General features: G+C 40.4%; 1 pseudogene; it reads left to right on the top strand.

Moving 5' to 3' along the window:
- Nucleotides 1–2,287: 2,287 nt before the first annotated feature.
- Nucleotides 2,288–2,764, top strand: LOC149991015 (non-histone chromosomal protein HMG-17 pseudogene; annotated as a pseudogene).
- The last annotated feature ends 12,491 nt before the right edge of the window (nt 2,765–15,255 follow it).

Below are 15,255 nucleotides of genomic sequence, written 5' to 3'. Positions count from 1 at the left end.
TGGGTAGAGTATTCTTGGTTGTAGGCCTTTGTTTTTCATTGCTTGGAATATTTTTTGCCATTCCCTTCTGGCTTGTAGTGTTTCTGCTGAGAAATGTGATGATAGCCTTATTGGAGCTCCCTTGTATGTTATTAGTTGTTTCTCTCTTGCTGCTTTTAGGATTCTCTCTTTGTCTTTGAATGTTGGCATTTTAATTATGATGTGTCTTGAAGTGGGCCTGTTGGGGTTCATCTTCATTGGGACCCTCTGTGCTTCCTGGACTTGCGTGACTCTTTCTCTCGTCATGTTAGGAAAGTTTTCTGTCATTAGTTTTTCAAAGAGGTTTTCTATCCCTTGCTCTTCTTCTTCTCCTTCTGGAATTCCTATGATACGGATATTATTACGTTTCATGTTGTCCTGCAGCTGTCTTAGAACCTCTTCAGTCTTGTTCAGTCTTTTTTCATTTTGTTGCATTGTCTGGGAGTTTTTGTGTAGGTTGTCCTCCAGCTCGCTGATCCGATCTTCTGCTTCCTCTAGCCTGCTTTTAATTCCTTCTACTGTGTTCTTCAATTCAGAGATCGTATTTTTCATTTCCTCCTGGCTCTTATTGATAGCTTCTATGTCCTTTTTCATGCTCACGTAATTTTCTGTGAGTTCCTTGTAGTTTTTCTGGAGTTCTTTGAAGTTTCCGCTGAGCTCATTCAGCTTCTCCATAATCCATGTTTTGAATTCCATATCTGATAGTTCGCTCCCCTCTATTTCATTTAGCACTCTTTCTGGGGATTCTACCTTTCCTTTTGATGGGAGGTTGTTTCTCTGTCTCCCCATTTTTTTGACTCCTATTGTTTGTTGGTGCTTCTTGGAATGATCTGCACTTCCTGGATCTGCCTCTGGTGGCGTCAGATCATGTACCAGTCTGGCCCTAGGCAGCCTGTTGGAGACTTCCAGGGATCTACTGCTGTTGTCTGTCTTCTTTGATTGTTAATCTATTCAATCTGTGATTAGCTGTCAGGCTTAAGGACTGTGGGTGTGGCAGCTTAATTCCTGTAGGCAGGGCTTTTGCTTCCCCTCAGGCTGACGCCACTTGGAGGGGAATGGTCTACCCGCAGTACTGGGGATGAGTCAGCACTGGGACCCAGTCGGCTGCTCCTCCAGTTCTCCCCTCAAAGCCACCGTGCCAAATTCTCCCCAAGTGTCTCCAGTCCTCTCTGCCTTCCCTCTGCTTGAGCCCAGGGTAAGTGGTGGCCAAAATATTTTCGTATGTGATCCACTTAAGAGCTCTTTTTCTCCTGCTGTTTCTCTCCGGCTAGCAAGAAAGCCTGTGGCTTTTCGCTTTTCACAGCTGATACTATTTTACTTTCCACTCTGTCGCTGTAGGCTGGGAAGCCCAGCTGGGGGTTTAGACCCTGCCCTTCTCAGGGGGAATCCCCGGCTGCTGAGCTGTTTCTCAGCCCCTTCAGCTGCCACCCGTGGGAGCCCAGCCAGCCCTTCCACGTCTCCGCACTCCCTACCGGTCACGTTGTGATGTAGCGGCCTTTTCTGTCTCTCCGTGGTTATAAGACTTCTCTCCAGCTGGTGTTCGGTTCGTTATTCCAGATGATTTCTCCAAAATTACATTGTAAATCCAGACTAGTTCTAGGAGGAAGTTAGTGTAGCTTCCACTTCCTCCTCCGCCATCTTGTTTCTCCCATAATGAGATCTTAAGAAACATTTTGGACAACATGAAGCATAACAACATGTGCATCATGGAATGCCAGGAGAAGAGATCAAGTAAGGGATCAAGAACCTATTTGAAGAAATAATTACTGCAAACTTCTCTAACATCGTGAAGAAAAAAAAACACACAAGTCAAGAAGGTAAGTGAATCACAAATGTGACTCAAAAAGACCTACACTGAGACACATCATAATTAAAATGACAAGGTTTAAAAACAAGGAGAGAATTCTGAAAGCCACAAGAGAAAAGCAGGTAGTTACATACAAGTGTGCACTTATTAGACTGTCATCTGATTTCTTAACAGAAACGTTTCAGGGAAAAAGGGAAAGGTGTGAGATATTCAAGGTGATTAAAAACAAGGGCCTACAACCGAGGCTACTTAAAGCAGCAAGTCTATCATTTAAAATAGAAGGAGAAATAAGGAGCTTCCCAGACAAGAAAAAGCTAAAAAGGTTTGCTAACACCAAACCAGTACTGCAACACATGTTAAAGGGCTTGCTTTAAAAAGAAGAAAAGAGAAAGAAAAAAACAAAGTATTCTAACAATAAAATGGCACTACATATGAATCTATCAAGAATCACCTTAGAGCAGTGTGAAGAGGAAGCGAGAACGACCCCTGGATCGGCCAAAGCCTACGTGCTGCTGCATCCCTGCGTCCAGCCCAAACGTCCCGCCACCGTCGCCATCATGCCCAAGAGAAAGGCTGAAGGGGATGCTAAAGGAGATAAAGCCAAAGTGAAGGACGAACCACAGAGAAGATCCGCCAGGTTATCGGCTAAACCTGCTCTCCAAAGCCAGAGCCCAAGCCTAAAAAGGCCCCTGCAAAGAAGGGAGAGAAGGTACCCAAAGGGAAAAAGGGGAAAGTTGATGTTGGCAAGGATGGGAATAACCCTGCAGAAAATGGAGATGCCAAAACAGACCAGGCACAGAAAGCTGAAGGTGCTGGAGATGCCAAGTGAAGCAAGTGCATTTTTGATAACTGTGTATTTCTGGTGACTGTACAGTTTGAAATACTATTTTTTATCAAGTTTTATAAAAATGCAGAATTTTGTTTTACTTTTTTTTTTAAGCTATGTTGTTAGCACACAGAACACTTCATTGTTGTTTGGGGGGGGGACATATAGTACTAATAGAATGTCTCCAAAGCTGGACTGACATGGGGGAAAAAACACCTTTCCCTTCTAGTTTTGAGAGAATTCCTCTTGGTTCCTAGGAGGAGGAATCATTTGGATGTTGACACACATAAGCCACCTTGGCACAAACACCTTGTGGTGTTGAAAAACTAAATTTCATTTTTATGTCCTTTTCTCCCTCTCCACTTTAAGCACAGACTTGACTCCCTTAAGCCCAGAGACCTGTTGGGATCTGGACACCCTTCCCCCCAACCCCCCAAAATTGGTTACCAGTATGTTGGGCAATCTGGACTTTTCAGTGTCACCATTGAGATTGCATCCCTCAAAAGAGTGGCAGTTCCTTTTTTAGATTGTGGATCTACGGATTGATGATTCTGCCATTTTCATTTCATTTCCTGAAAGTCAGGATCGGCTTGTGAAAAGTTGTTAAACAACATGCCTAATGTGAAATGTAAACCCTCACTCTAAACTTTCCCTGTTCAGAGCATCAAATGAAGACTTCATTGGGTTTTATAGTGGCTTTCTGATTTTGGTAGTCCATTGAAGAAGGGAGTTTGGAAGTTGTTGTATACTGTTAATGATTGTCTGCCCATGTCCTGCCTGAAATACCATGATTGTTTATGAAAAGTATCTTTAATAAAGCTGGATACAGTTTGTCTTGGAAAAAAAATAATCACCTTAAATGTAAAAGGCTTAAATGCTCCAATCAAAAAACATAGGGTAGCCGAATGGATAAGAAAACAAGACCCTTAAATATGCTGCCTCCAAGAGACCCATCTAAGATCAAAGATGCACACAGATTACTAGTAAAAGAATGGAAAAAGATATTTCATGTGAATGGAAAGAGAAAAGAAGTTAGGGTAGCAGTACTTATATCTGACAAAATAGACTTTAGTACAAAGGCTTTAGTAAGAGACAAAGGACACTACCTATGATAAAGGGAAGAATCCAACAAAAGTATATAACCCAAGACAGACAGGCTGTGTCTCTCTCCACAAATAAGAAGGAATACAACTATCTCAAAGCTAGAACTGACCAGAAGTTTCAGAAAATCAAACTGCATGGAAGTCCAGCAAACAAAGATATAAAGAAGAAAAACTCATCCAGACAGGTAGGAGGGGAGGAGCTGGGGTGGAGAGGATGCAGTGTGGTGGCCGCAGCAGCGGTAGCGGCAGCGGCAGCAGTGGCAGGCCGGCATAAAGCACAATCACATGTTTTAAAAAGTCAAGAGGGACACCTGGGGAGTGTTTCCAGCTCCTCACCGGACCTCACAGCTCATGGTCCCAGAATGAGGGAAAATCAAGCCTCATTGCTTCTTACTGCGCAGACCAGTGGGAGCTGGGATGGAGGCAGAAACTGCCGGTCTCAGCGGAGGCCACTTGTATAAAGGGAACATATGGTCCTAGAACATCCACAGACTGACCCACTCTGGGGACAACAGCCAGGGCAGCAGCTACAGGGCACCAGTCCCATACAGAAGTGGGGGAGGTGCCTGGAAGAGGGGAAAGTGCTGGGAAGGCGGCATTGTTCCCTCTTGAATCCCCCCCCATACAGCACCACAATGTGGTGAAACAGGTCGCTCTATACTGATGAATCCCTAAGGCTCAGCCCCTTACAATGTAATAGGAGCGACAGCTCTACCTGGGATGCGGAGGCAAACAAACACAGGAGCCTGTCAGAATGAGGAGACAGAGAATTATGACCTAAAAGAGTAAAAGGATCAAGGTTCCAGTGGGAGAACTAAGCGACAAGGAGATAGCCAACCTCACAGATGAAGAGATAGACAACGTAACAGACACAGAATTCAAAATACTGGTGATAAAGATTCTCACAGGATTGACAGATATGCTTGAGTATGGCAAACGCATAAGAGAAGAAGTGAAGGCTATGCTAAGTGAAACAAAGGAAAATCCACACAAAATCAATGTTGAAGGGAAGAAAACTGGGGCTCTAATCAATGATTTGGAACATAAGGAAGAAAAATAGTCAACCAGTGCAGAATGAGGAAGCAAGAATTGAAAAAAATGAGGAAAACTTCCTAAATTTTGCCAAGGAGATGGACATGCAGGTCCAGGAAGGACGGAGGGTCCCGGCCAAGCTGGACTGAGAGGGGACCACATCAGCATGCATCATGATTGAGATGCCACAGGTGAAAGATAAAGACAGAGTCCTGGGAGCAGCAAGAGAGAGGCAGAGTGTTGCCTACAAGGGGGTGCCTACAGGACTATCAGCTGATTTCTCAGAGGACACTTTGCAGGCAGGAAGGGACTGGCAAGCAGTATTCAACATGATGAAAAGCAACCTGCAACCAGGACTACTCTATCCAGCAAAGCTATCATTTGGAATGGAAGGGCAGATGAAGTGCTTCCCAGACAAGGTTAAGCTAAAAGAGTTCATCATCACCAAGCCATTATTATATGAATTGTCAAAGGGACTTACTTAAGAAAAAGATGATCAAATCTATTAACACTAAAATGACAACAAACACATCAACAACTGAATCTAAAAAATAAAAACAAAATCCAACTAAGCAAACCAAAATAGAAACAGAATTATAGGTATGGGGATCATTTGGAGGGTTATCAGCTGGGAGAGGGTAGGGGGATAAATGGGGTAGTGGTGCAGGGACTAAGAAGCATAATCAGTTGGTACAAAATAGACAGAGTGATGTTAAGAATAATATAGGAAAGGGTGAAGCCAAAGAACTTATATGCAGGACCCATTGACTTGAACTAAGGGGTCGGGTGTGACTGCTGGAGGGCAGGGGGATACTGGGCAGAGGGGTGCGAAGGGGAAAAGATTGAAACTATTGTAACAACATAATGAATTAAATATACTTAAAAAATAAAAAAATAAAAATAAAAAAGATATAACCTAGTAAACATTTATGCACCCAACATAGGAGCACCTAAATATGTGAAGCAAATCTTGATGGCTCTAAAGAGAGAGATGGACAGAAATACAGTCATAGTCAGGAGTTTAAATACCCCATTGAGTTCAATGGATAGATCTTCCAAATAAATAATTAACAAGACAGCAGGCTTAAATGACAAACTACACCAAATGGATTTAATTTTCCACCTGAGCATTTTACCCAAAGCAGCAGAATATACATACTTTTCATGTACACATGGAACATCTTCTAGGATAGACTACATGTTAGGACACAAAACAAGTCTAAATAAATTCAAGAACACTGAAATCATATCAAATATCTTCTCGAACCAAAATGCTATGAAACTAAAAATCAATCACAGGAACACTTTAAAACACGCAAAGACATGGAAGCTAAAAAACACGTTATTAAACAATGAATGGGTAGACAAAAAAAACAAGTAAGAAATCAACAGATAACCTGAAACAAATGAGGATGAGGACAAAACAATCCAATATCTGTGGAACAATGTGAAAGCAATCCTAAGAGGCAAGTTCATTGCATTATATGCCTATATATAAAGAAATAATCCCACCTGAAATAAAACAATCTAATTTTACACTTAATGGAACTTGAAAAAGAAAACAAAGAAAGCCCAAAGTGAATAGAAGGAAGGAAAGAATAAAGATCAGAACAGAAATAAAAGAAATAGAGTCTTAAAAATCATACTAAAGATCAGTGAATCCAAGAGTTGATTCTTTGAAGAGATAGACAAGATTGACAAACCTTTGACTAGACTCCTCAGGAAAAAAAGAGAGAGGAAATAAAATCAGAAGTGAAAGAAGATAAATGGCAACTGACACCAAAGAAATACAAAGAACTGTAAGAAAGTGTTATGACAAACTATATGCCAAAAAACTGGACAGTCTGAATGAAATGGATAAATTCCTAGGAACATTCAATGTTCCAAAACTAAAAAGGGAAGAATTAGAGAATCTGAATAGACAGATTACACCTAGTGAAATTGAAGCAGTTATCAAAAAAATAAAAATTAACATTAAAAAAAGCCCTGACTGATGGCTTCACAAGTGAATTTTACCAAACATTTCAAGAACTAGCACCTTTCTTACTCAAAAGTTTTGAAAAAATTTAAGAGGAAGGAAGCCTCTTAAACTCATTTTATGAGGCCAATATTATTCTAATTTCAAAACCAGATAGAGACACTACAAAAACAGAAAATTATAGGCCAATATCTCTGGTGAACACACACAATAAAGTCCTCAACAAAATATTAGCAAACCAATACAGCAATGCATCAAAAAGATCCTACACCATGATCAAGTGGGATTTATTCCAGGAATTAAGGTTGATACGCCATTCACAAATCAGTAAATGTAATTCACCACATAAACAAAATGAAGGATAAAAATCACATAATCATATCAATAGATGCAGAAAAAACATTTGGTAAAATCCAGCACTGATTGATGATAAAATGGGATTAGAGGAAACATACCTAAAGATAATAAAGGCCATATATGACAAACCCACTCCAAGCATCATACTAAACTGGCAAAAACCAGAAGTATTCCCCTTAAGACCAGGAACAAAACAGGGATGTCCACTTTTACCTCTTATTCAACATAGTACTGGTAGTTCTAGCCATAGCAATTAGACAAGAAGAAGAAATAAAAGGCATCTAAATTGGAAAGAAAGAAGTAAAACTGTCATTATTTGCAGATGGCGTGATACTGTACATAGAGAACCCCAAAGGTTCCACACAAAAAACTACTAGAACTAATAAATTCAGAAAAGTAGTAGGATACAAAATTAATATCCAGAAATCAGTTGTGTTTTTATATGCCAATAACAAACTAATGGAAAGGGAAATTAAGAAAATCCCATTCAAGAAGATGGCGGAGGAGTGAGGAGAGGCTGCGGTTTCAGGCTCCCGAGACCCGTCTGCAGTTTGGGCTAATTGCAGACAGAACATCTCAGTGAGCAGCTGGACACTGGCAGGAGTCAAGCCATGGCACTGCTGGATTAGAGAAAATCCATCTGGGAACAACCTGTTTAGTGACGATAGCAGAGGAAAAGGGGACGAAACAGGACTCCTGACTGGGGCGGCTGCATAAGCTGCAGCTGGAAGTACACAAAGGTTTTTTGGCGACCACAGGCTACCCCAGAGAGGAGTCGGGAGGAGAGCGGATCTCTGCTCACTGGCAGAGATGGGACTCGACCAAGTGGCATTGGCGCTGAAGGACAGGAGACAGCATGCTGCCGGGCAAGTGAGAGCATAATTCTCCTTTATATTTTTCTCTAGTGGACGGTGGAGAGGGGAGGAAAGTTTGGGGGTGGTAGGCCATTCTTGAGGAGCGCAGGCGCAGAGGCACACTCATCCACTCCCCAGCCCTACCCTTGGGTCAAGGGGGCGTGCATAGGGAAGTGCTCTCATTCACTGGCCCAGGTGTGCGGGGCCGTGAGTCCAGGTGTTCCTCGGACACTCCCCAACGGACATAAGATCAGTGCCCCAACGGGCACAAGGAGGGCCCACTGAACACGCAGAGGACTGTGCGCAGATACCCCTAGGCAGCTCCCGTGGGCGCCAGGCCCCAGGCCGGAAAGCAGACCACTAGCGCAGGCTCTGTTCGTGCCCGCCCAGATGGGTGAGGGAAGGCAGTCGGCTGAGACGCCCAAACAGCGGGAGGCAGCGACTGACAGAGGCTCACTTCCACTGTGCACAAGTGTCCTCGGCCCTGCCCTAAGAGGTGAGAGACCAACTCCCGGAGCTCGGCTCAGCGGGACTAAGGGCACCTGCAGCGTGCGAGCGCGAAAACACCTCAGCCAGGGGACAATAGGCGCCAATCACGGGGCAAGCTCTCAGCCGCCCCACCCGTGCAGGGACGTGTGAGGGGACACCTTAGCGCGAACACAGAAACACCTCTGCCCGGCAACAATAGGCGCCAACCGCAGGGCAAGCTCTTGGGCCGCTCACGCGTGCAGGGACGCGCACAGGGACACCTCGGCGCGAACACAGAAACACCTCAGCCCCGGCAACAATAGGCGCCACCTGCGGGGCAAACTCTCGGGCCGCCCCGCCTGTGCAGGGGCTCACGAGCAAGGACACCTCAACTGGCTCCAGCGGGCAGCAAGGGAGCGCGCTGTGCCGGCAACGGCGGGCGCGCACCATTGCGGCAACCGCGGGCGCACACCAGTGCTGCAAGAAACAAGAACCTCTGAACCGCCACACTAGGCCAGCTGTGGACGCAGAAAAAGAAGGCAACACACCAAGGCTAAAACGGAGTAAAAACATCGCTTTTTTTTTTCAATTTTTTTTCTATCTTTCTTCTTTCTTTCTTTCTTCTTTATTATTTCTATTCCTTCTTTATTCTTTTCTTTCTTCTCTTTTCTTGGGTTTATTTGGGAGTTTTTTGTGGGTTTTTTTTTTTCAATTTTTTCTCTCTCTTCTTTCTTTCTTCTATATTATTTCTTTTCTTTCATTCTTTCTTCTCTTTTCTTGGGTATTTTTGGGGAGGGTGTTTTTTTTTTCTCCCCTTCCAAAACGAATAAAAAACTTTATCTCTAACGTGTTGCATATAACCTCTCCTTCTCATCCTTTCTATTTAATCATTGTTTATTTGTTTGTGTGTCTAGTTTAGCCCCCGATCACTCTAAATAATAGAATATAATTACTATATAAACCCAATACAATCCCACTTTCTTACTATATTATGCATTTTTCCATCCTTTTCTTCTATTTTTATTAACATACAATGTAAATATTACCTACTGGCTTGCACAGTCTCAACTATTATTAATCTATTACCCCCTCTATCAAAAATTATATTTTCCCTCCCTAAAAACAACTCATCTATTCTTCTTATAGTATAAAAGCTCTAATCTCTTTACATTTATATTAATATGGGCTCGTTGGCTGACGATAATGGGATAGAGAGTGGGGGATATTTTTGAGGGTGTGGGTCTCCTGCCTGGGCTGTGTGTTTATGTTTTTAACAGCATCTCCACAAAAGAACTCAAGACAAAGCGGATAGAGTGACTCTCAACAAACTAGCCAGAAGGAAGATCCTACCAAAGAATATCTGAACTATAACCAAACAGCATAAACAAACGACATAAAGGGTAACTCAAGAACATCAGGCTCAGGATATCAAAGAGACTGCACCACTGAAACCCCCAGATCTCCTATAAAAAATCTTACACCACAAAAGAGGGAAGTCAAAGCAGACTACCCCACAAAAAAAAACAAATAAATAAATAAATAAAAACAAACAAAAAGTATCCAACATGGTAAGACGCAAAAATAACCCCTCAATGAAGAGAAAAGAGGAATCCTCAGAAAGAGAGATAGATGAAATAGACATAGCCCAAGTGTCAGACATGGAATTCAAAACAATGGTGGTAAAGAAGCTCAATATACTCAACATCATTAAAATCAACTATGACAACCTCCAAGGAAGTTACCAGCAGCTCCAAGGAAATTACAGGGAACTTGCAGAGAACTACACCAGCATAAAAAAAAGACATAGAAACTGTTAACAAGAACCAGGAAGAACTTAAGAATGCAATCTCTGAACTGAAAAACACAGTAGAATCAGTCAAAAGCAGACTAAATGAAGCAGAGGATCAGATTAGTGAGTTAGAAGATAATGTAGAGAAAACTCCCAGACAATACAGTAAAATGAAAAAAGATTGAAAAAATATGAATAAGATGTAAGGGAATTACAGGATATCATGAGAAAAATAATATCAGGATTATAGGAATTAGAGAGGGAGAAGAAAAGAAGCATGGAATTGAAAAACTGATAGGAGAAACAGTGACAGAAAATTTTTCGAATCTGATGAGAGAAAAAGTTATATAAGTTCAGGAAGCACAGAGAGTTCCAATGAAGAGGAACCCCCAAAAACCCACTCCAAGGCACATCATAATTAAAATGGCAACATTCCAAGACAAAGAGAGAATCCTAAAAGCAGCAAGAGAAAAACAGCAAATAACTTCAAAGGGAGCTCCGATAAGGCTATCGACCGATTTCTCAACAGAAACATTACAAGCAAGAAGGGAATGGTCAAAAATATTTCAAGCAATGAAAAACAAAGGCCTACAACCAAGAATACTCTACCCAGCAAGGCTCTAATTCAAAATAGAAGGTGAAATAAGGAATTTCTCAGACAAAGGAAGACTGAAAGAATACATCTCCAGCAAACCAGCATTGCAAGAGATGCTAAAGGGTGTGTTCTAAGAAAAAAGAAGAAAAGAACAAGAGAGGAGAGGAACAGGGGTACAAAGGGCAATGAATAAATACATGTCAATAATAACCTTAAATGTAAATGGATTAAATGCTCCAATTAGAAGACATAGGGTAGCAGAATGGATAAGAAAACAGGACCCATATATTTGCTGTGTACAAGAAACACACCTGAAAACAAAAGATTTACACAGACTGAAAGTAAAGGGATATAAAAAAATATTCCAAGCAAACGGACCGGAAAAAAAAGCCGGGATAGCAGTCCTCATATCAGACAAAATGGATTTCAAAGCAAGGGCAATAAAAAGAGACAAAGAAGGACATTTCATAATACTTAAAGGAACAATCCATCAAGAAGATATGACTTTGATAAACATATATGCACCCAACACAGGAGCACCAAATACATAAGGCAAATACTAGAAGACCACAAAAAGGATATCAACAACAACACACTCATAGTAGGGGACTTCAACACTCCATTATCAACAATAGACAGATCATCCAAGCAAAGAAACACCAAGGATATACAGGCATTGAACAACACACTAAACCACATGGATCTAACTGATATATATAGAACTTTTCACAACAAAGAAGCAAAATATACATTCTTTTCAAGTGCACATGGGACATTTTCAAAGATAGACCACATGATAGGTCACAAAACAAGCCTCAACAAATTCAAGAAAATTGAAATCATATCAAGCATCTTTTCAGATCACAATGCCTTGAAACTAGAAATCAACCTCAGAGAAAAAAATCAAAGACACCCAAACTCATGGAGACTGAATAACACGCTATTAAATAATGAATGGGTTAACAATGACATCAAAGAAGAAATCAAGAAATTTCTAGGAACTAATGATAATGAGCACACAACAGCCCAAAACCTGTGGGACACAGCAAAAGCAGTCCTGAGAGGGAAGTTCATAGCAATACAGGCATATCTGAAAAGGCTTGAAGAATCTCAAATAAAAAAACTAACCATAAAGCTATAAGAACTAGAACAACAACAACAAACAAAGCCTAGGGCAAGAAGAAGGAATGAAATCATCAAGATCAGAGCAGAATTAAATGACATAGAGACTAAACAAACAATCCAAAAGATCAACAAAACTAGGAGCTGGTTCTTCGAAAAAACAAACAAAATTGACAAGCCTCTAGCCAGTCTAATCAAGAAAAAAAGAGAGAAGACCCAAATAAACAAAATCATAAATGAAAGACCAGAAATCAGGACTGACACCTCAGAAATACAAATGATAGTTAGAAATCACTACAGACAACTGTATGACAAGAAATTTGACAACCTAGAAGAAATGGACAAATTTGTAGAAACATACAACCTTCCAAAACTGAATCAAGAAGAAGTGGAAAGTCTCAACTGACCAATAACAAAAAAGGAAATTGAAACAGTAATCCAAAATCTCCCTGCACACAAAAGCCCTGGACCGGATGGCTTCACAGGCGAATTTTACAAAACATTCAGGGAAGAACTAACTCCTACCCTCCTCAAACTATTCCAAAAAATCCAAGAAGAGGGAAAAATCCTAAACTCTTTCTATGAAGCCAGTATTACCCTAATCCCAAAACCAGGTCAAGACACAACAAAGAAAGAAAACTACAGGCCAATATCACTGATGAACATAGATGCTACAATCCTCAATAAAATTTTGGCAAACAGGATCCAGCAATACATCAAAAAGATCATACAACACGATCAAGTGGGATTCATCCCAGGGATGCAAGGATGGTTTAATATTCGCAAATCAATAAATATAATACATCACCTAAACAAAATGAAAGGCAAAAATCACATGATCATATCAATACATGCAGAAAAAGAATTTGATAAAGTACAACACCCATTTATGATGAAAACACTCGGCAAAATGGGAATAGAGGGAGCATACCTTAACATAATTAAGGCTCTATATGAGAAGTCTGAAGCCAAGCTCATACTCAATGGACAAAAACTGAAGGTATTCCTCCTGAAATCAGGAACTAGACAAGGCTCTCCACTCGCTCCACCCCTATTCAACATAGTGTTGGAAGTCCTAGCCACAGCAATCAGACAAGAAAAAAGAAATAAAAGGCATCCAAATTGGGAAAGAAGAAGTAAAACTACCATTATATGCAGATGACATGATAGTATACCTAGAAAACCCTATAAACCCCACTAAAAGACTAGTCGATATGATAAGTGAATTTGGCAAAATTCCAGGGTACAAAATAAATATACAGAAATCTAAGGCATTTCTGTACACCAACAATAAAATATCAGAAACAGAGACAAAAAAGGAAATACCATTTACTATAGCAACAAGAAAAATAAAGTACCTAGGAGTAAACTTAACCAAAGAGATAAAAGACCTGTACACTGAAAACTATGTAACATTCAAGAAAGAAATTAAGGAAGATACAAATAAATGGAAGCAAATACCATGTTCTTGGATGGGAAGAATCAACATCATCAAAATGCCCATACTACCCAAAGCAATTTACAGATTCAATGCAATCCCTATTAAAATGTCAACGACATATTTCACAAACCTAGAACAAATACTTCAAAAATTCATATGGAATCAAAAAAGACCGAGAATAGCAAAAGGAATCTTGAGACAGAAGAACACAGCAGGAGGAATCACAACACCAGATATCAAACAATAGTACAAAGCCACTGTGATCAAAACAGTCTGGTACTGGCATAAGAACAGACATATAGATCAATGGAACAGAATAGAGAGTCTAGAAATAAACCCAGGCCTCTATGGTCAACTAATAGTTGATAAAGGAGGAAGGAACATAAAATGGAGTGAGAAGAGCCTGTTTAACAAATGGTGCCGGGAGAACTGGACAGAGACTTGCAAAAAAATGAAACTAGACCACCAGCTTACACCACACACCAGAATAAACTCAAGATGGATCAAAGACTTAAATGTAAGCCGTGACACCATAAAAGTCCTGCAGGAAAACACAGGCAAGAAAATATCAGATATTTCAAGTAACAATATCTTCACGGTTACATCTACTAAGGTAATAGAAATAAAGGAAAAAATTTAAAAATGGGACTACATCAAACTAAAGAGTTTCTGCTCAGCAAAAGAAAACATCAGCAAGATGAAAAGGAAACCAACCATATGGGAAAACATATTTGCCAATGACATCACAGACAGAGGACTGATCTCCAAAATATATAAAGCGCTTATATGGTTCAACATCAAGAAAACAACCCAATTAAAAAATGGGCAAAGGAACTGAACGAACACTTCTCCGAAGAGGACATACAGAAGGTCTATAGACACATGAAAAAATGCTCAACATCATTAGCCATCAGGGAGATGCAAATAAAAACCACAATGAGATACCATTTTACACCAGTCAGACAGGCCATCATCAACAAATCAACAAACAAGTGCTGGTGAGGATGTGGAGAACCGGGAAACCTACTGCACTGTTGGTGGGAATGCAGACTAGTGCAGCCACTATGGAAAACAGTATGGAATTACCTAAAAAAACTAAAAATGGAACTGCCTTTTGAACCAGCAATTCTACTACTAGGATTATACTCGAAAAATTCTAAAACACTAATTCAAAAGAACTTATGCACCCCTATGTTCATAGCAGCCCTGTTTACAATAGCTAAGTGCTGGAAACATCCTAAGTGCCCATCTGTAGATGAGTGGATCAAAAACTGTGATACATTTACATAATGGAATACTATGTAGCAGAAAGAAAGAAGGAACTCCTGCCATTTGCAACAACATTCATGGAACTAGAGAGAATTATGCTTAGTGAAATAAGCCAGGGAAAGAAAAATACTATATGATATCACCTAATACAGGAAACTAAAGAACAACACAAACAAAAGAACTAAATAGAATAAAGAGCAGAATAGCAGTCAATAGGGGGGGAGGGGGGAGGGAGAGAAGAGGGATAAGTAAGGCAAGGGTTTAGTCAAAGAACGTATATAAATGACTCATGGACATGGACAACGGAGAGGAATATGATTGGGGGAGAGGGGGTGCGTTGGGTGGGGGAGAGAAATTAGGGGAAAAGAGGACAACTGTAATTGTAAAACCAAAATTAAAAAATAGAATGTTTCAAAAGGTTAGGGTACATGTGAACTTCAGAGACTAGGTATTTACAGATCACAGATTTTTAAAGTGGTTTTTAATCAATAAAAATACAAGCTTTTGGTGATTAAAAATGTTTTACTAAAGCCATGGATAAACTTTCTTATTCATTTGATCACTAAAAGATTTCTTTTTAATAAATCACTAAGAGT

This window comes from Furipterus horrens, unplaced genomic scaffold (assembly GCF_987537825.1).
Source record: "Furipterus horrens unplaced genomic scaffold, mFurHor1.1.pri manual_scaffold_17, whole genome shotgun sequence".
Taxonomy (NCBI): domain Eukaryota; kingdom Metazoa; phylum Chordata; class Mammalia; order Chiroptera; family Furipteridae; genus Furipterus; species Furipterus horrens.
Note: the sequence above shows the minus strand (reverse complement) of the source record. Positions and strands in the feature narration are given on the sequence as shown.